Source organism: Pteropus vampyrus, unplaced genomic scaffold (genome assembly GCF_000151845.1).
Source record: "Pteropus vampyrus isolate Shadow unplaced genomic scaffold, Pvam_2.0 Scaffold477, whole genome shotgun sequence".
NCBI lineage: Eukaryota > Metazoa > Chordata > Mammalia > Chiroptera > Pteropodidae > Pteropus > Pteropus vampyrus.
The window spans coordinates 871847-876939 of NW_011889258.1; positions in this window are offsets into that span (position 1 = coordinate 871847).

Genomic DNA, 5093 nt, shown 5'->3' on the forward strand with positions numbered 1-5093 from the left:
GAGTCTTGTCTCTTGCCCTCACTCTGACAATTCAGTGTCCCCCTGTAAGTCCCTGGTGCCCCCGGAGCAGTGGACCCGGCGCTGGTGCTCAGAAAGAGCAGGTCTGTCACTGCCAAAGTCTGCTCATGGGCATAACCCCTTTAAGAGATGTCTGCAGCTGCTAACTGCCACTGCTATGGCCTCTGTCCCACTCTGCCACTCGGGACCTGGCAGCCTGGTGTCCTTGCCCAGTCCTACCTCCTCTCATTGCAGGGTGATTTCTTACTTCTCTCCCTAGTTGTAAAGCTTGTTCATCCAGATCCCAGGTAATTTTCCCTGCTGTTTGCTCCTTGTTTCTGTCACTACTTTGATTTGGTTGCAAATGGAATGAACAGAGCCTCTATCATCTATGCAATTTTTCTCTTTGTCTTTGAGTTTTAAGAATTTTATTTTAATGTATCTCAGTGTAATCTTCTTTGGATCATTCTCTTTGGGAATCTTTGTTCTTCATGGGTCTGGATGCCCATATCCCTCCTTAGATTTGAGAAGTTTTTAACCATTATTTCTTTTTAAAAACTTTCCGATTCTTTCTCTTTTTTGTTCTCCTACTAGAAAGGAGACTCCCATATATACAAGAGAGTTTCCTCTTTTTTAGTATTTTATTTTTTTAAGTTTATTGGGTTAACATTAGTTAATACAATTATATAATTTTGGGGTGTACATTATAATTTGACATCTATATATTCTATTGTGTGATTACCACCCAGAGTCCAGTTTCCTTCAGCTACCATATATTTGATCTCCAATACCCACTTCATCCTCCCCCATCTCCCCTATACTTGACCTCCTTTACCCTGTCTACCTCTTCCCTCCTCTCCCACCCCCTACCCTCTGGTAACCACTAGTCCATTGTCCATGTCCCTGGGTGTCTGTTTGTCCTGTTCATTTGTTGCTTTTAGGTTTATATCCCACACATAAGTGATTTCATGTGATTTTCAACTTTTTTTGTCTGGCTTACTTCCCTTAGCATGATTATCTCAAGGTCCATCCATGCTGTTGCAAATGGCAGTATTTCATATCTTCTTATGTTTGAGTAATATTACATTGTATATATGTACCCAGCTTCTTTATCCAATCATCTACTGTAAAACACTTCAGTTGTTTCCATGTCCTGGCCAACATGAATAATGCTGCTATAAACATCGGTGTGCAAATATCATTTTGAATATGAGTTTTCTTTGAGGTAAACACCCAGTAGAGGGATTGCTGGATCATATAATAAATCAATTCTTAGTTTTTGAGGAACCTCCATACTGTTTTCCATAGTGGCTGTACCAATTTGCAGTTCCACTAGCAGTGTATGAGGGTTTCTTTTTCTCTGCATCCCCTTCAACACTTGTTATTACGTGTCCTGTTGATAGAACTGTTTTAACAGGTGAGAGATGGTATCTCATTGTGGCTTTGATTAGCATTTCCCTAATAGCTAGTGATGTCGAGTATCTTTTCATATGCTTGATGGCCGTTTGCATGTCTTCTTGAGAGAAGTGTCTGTTCAGGTCCTCTGTCTATTTTTTGATTGGATCATTTGTTTTATGTTGTAATTGAGTAGTATGAGTTCTTTGTATATTTTGGATATTAGGCCTTTATCAGAAGCGTTGCTTACAAATATATTGTCCCATTGGGAGGGTTGTCTCTTTACCTTGTTAACAGTTTATTTTGCTAAGCAGATTTTTAGTTCAATGAAGTCCCATTCACTTATTTTTGCTTTTACTTCTCTTGCCTTTGAGGACAAATTTATAAAATCATCTTTATGTCTAAGGTCCATGAACTTAGTTCTTATCTTTTTTTTTCTATGTATTTTATTGTTTCAGGTCTTATATTCAGGTCCTTAATCCATTTTGAGTTAATTTTGGTCTGTGGTGATAGACAACAGTCTAGTTTCCTTCTTTTGCTGGTAGCTTTCCAGTTTTCTTGGTACCATTTATTGAAGAGGCTTTTCTTTCTCCACTGTATATTTTTGGCTTTTTTGTCAAAAATTATTTGTGCATATAAATATGGATTTACTTCTTGACTCTCGATTCTGTTCCACTGGTCCATGTGTCTGTTTTCTCTGGCAATACCGGGCCATTTTGATTACTGTCGCTTTGTAGTATAATTTGAAGTTGGGCAGAGTGATGCCTCCAGCGTCATTCTTTTTTCTCAGGATGGCTTTGGCAATTTGGGATTTTTTGTGCTTCCATACAAATCTGATGACTTTTTGTTCTATTTCTTTAATAATAATAATAATAAAAAAAGCCGATGGGATTTTGACGAGGATTGCATTAAATCTGTATAATTCTTTAAGTAATAAGGTCATTTTAACTATGTTGATTCTTCCAATCCAATAACACAGGATATCTTTCGATTTCTATGTATCTTCTTTAATTTATATTAATAATGTCTTATTATAGATTTCATTATATAGGTCCCTCAAGGTTTCGTTAGATTTATTCCTAGATATTTTCTTCTTTTCAATGCAATTGCAAAAGAAATTATTTATTCCAATTTTTTTTTCCCGAAAAGTCATTATTAGAATATAGGAGCGCTATGGATTTTTGAATATTAATTTAATATTCAGACACTATGCTATATTTGCTATTTTTTTCTGGTACTGTTCTTGTGGAGTTTTTAGGGTTTTCTATAAAAGAATCATGTCATCTGCAAGTAGAACAGTTCGATTTCATTTCCTATTTGGATGCCTTTTATATCTTTCTTTGATTGATCGCACTCACTAGAAACTCCAATGAATAACAATTGAATAACAGTGGTGATAGTGGACAGCCTTGTCTTGTTCCTGACTTAAATGAAAGGCTTTTAGTTTTTTCCATTAAATATAATGATTGCTGAATATTTGTCATGTATGACCTTCATTATGATAAGGTACTTTGCTTCTATACTGATTTTATTAAGTGTTTTGATCATAACTGGATGCTGTATCTTGTAGAAGGCTTTTTCTGCATCTCAATATGATCATATAGTTCTTATTTTTTAATTTGTTTATATGATGTATCGCATTAATCGTTTGCATATGTTGAACCATCCCTGTGCCCCTGAGATGAAGCCCAACTGATCATGGTGTATAATTTTTTAATATGTTGCCCTATTCGGTTCACTAGTATCTTATTTAGGATTTTTGCATCTTTGTTCATGAGAGATATTGGTTTGTAATTTTCTATTCTTGTGTTATGTTTACCAGGTTTTAGTATATGGGTAATATTGGCCTCATAAAATGAGTTGGGGAGTATTGCCTCCTCTTTGATTTTTTGGAAAAGTCTGAGGAGAATAGGTATTAAATCTTCTTTGAATATTTGGTAGAATTTACTAGTGAAGCTATCTGGTCCTGGACTTTTACTTTTTGGTAGATTTTTGATGATTGTTTCAATTTCCGTACTGCTTATCAGTCTATTTAGATTTTCCAGTTCTTGATTTAGTCTAGGAAGATTGTATATTTCTAAGTGCTTGTCTGTTTCTTCTAGGTTACTAAATTTGGTATTATATAATTTTTCATATTATTCTTGTATGATCCTATGTATTTCTGTGGTGTCCGTTGAAATCTCTCCTCTTTCATCCCTGATTTTGTTTGTGTCCTTTCTCTTTTTCTTTAGTGACTCTTACTAGGGGTTTTTCGATTTTATTAAACTTCTCAAAGAATCAGATCTTTGTTGCTTTTATTTTTTCTATTGTTTTGTTGTTGTTTGTTTTCAATTTCATTTAATTCTGGTCCAATTTAGATTCTGTCTTTCCTTCTGCTGACTTTAGGCTTCATTTGTTCTTCCTTTTCTAGTTTTTAAGGATGAAGCGTTAGGTTGCTTATTTGAACTCATTCTTGTTTTTGGAGATAAGCCTGTAATGATATGAACTTTCCTCTTATGACCGCTTTTGCCATGTCCCAAAAGTTTTGATGCACTATCACCATCATTCATTTCTATGTATTCCTTGATCTCTCTTTTTATTTCTTCTCTGACCCAGTTTTTCTTCCATAGCATGTTGTTTAATCTCCATATACTTGTGGTTCTTCCTGCTTTCTTTTTACAGTTGACCTCCAGCTTCAAAGCATTATGATCAAAGAATATGGTCGGTATTATTTTAATCTTCTTATATTTGTTGAGGCTATCTCTGTGTCACAGTATGTGGTCAACCCTTGAGAATGTTCCATGTGCACTAGAGAAGAATATATAAGCAGCTGTTTTGGGATGAAGGGCTCTGTAAATGTCAATTATGTCCAGTTGGTCTAATGTGTCATCTAAGAATGTTATTTCCTTATTGATTTTCTGTTTGGATGATCTGTCCATATTTGACAGTGGGATATTTAGGTCCCCGACTATGATAGTGTTTTGGTCTGTTTCTCCCTTTAGTTCTATTAGTAATTACTTTATGTATTTTGGGGATCTCTGATTGGGAGCATAGATATTAATAAGTGTTATGTCTGCTTGGTGTATGACTCCTTTTATCATTATGAAGTTTCCCTCAGTATCTTTTTACCTTTATTTTTATTTTGAGGTCTAATTTGTCCGATATTGGCACTGCTGCTCCCACTTTTCTCTGAATGCCATTTGCTTGAAATATCATTTTCCACTCTTTCACTTTAAGTCTATATTTGTCTTTGGAACTGAGATGTGTCTCCTAGAGGCAGCATATTGTTGGGTTTTGTTTTTTATTCCAATCTATAACTCTGTGCCTTTTTATTCGTGAGTTCGGTACATTTACATTTAAAGTGATAACTGAAATATGAAGTTTTCTATAGCTGTTTTATCTTTTGTTTTCTGGTAGCTCAGTGTTCTCATTGCTTCCTTCTCCTTGTGTTTCTGTTTTCTTTATTTTGGTTGGGTTTTGGGGGTTTTGTCTCTGATCCTTGATGTTTTATGTTATATACATCAGTTCTGAATCTTTCCATGTGTTACCATTACGAATATGTAAAAGATAGTTATATATATACAGTTGTCCATTTTCTTCAGCACGTGCCTTATCTCCATTCCCCTTTGCGAATTTAAATCTTTGAATCCTCCCCTTTTCAGTCATTGTTGTCTCAGTTTGTCCCTATGTATGCCGAACGTTCATTACTGTCTTGCTACAGC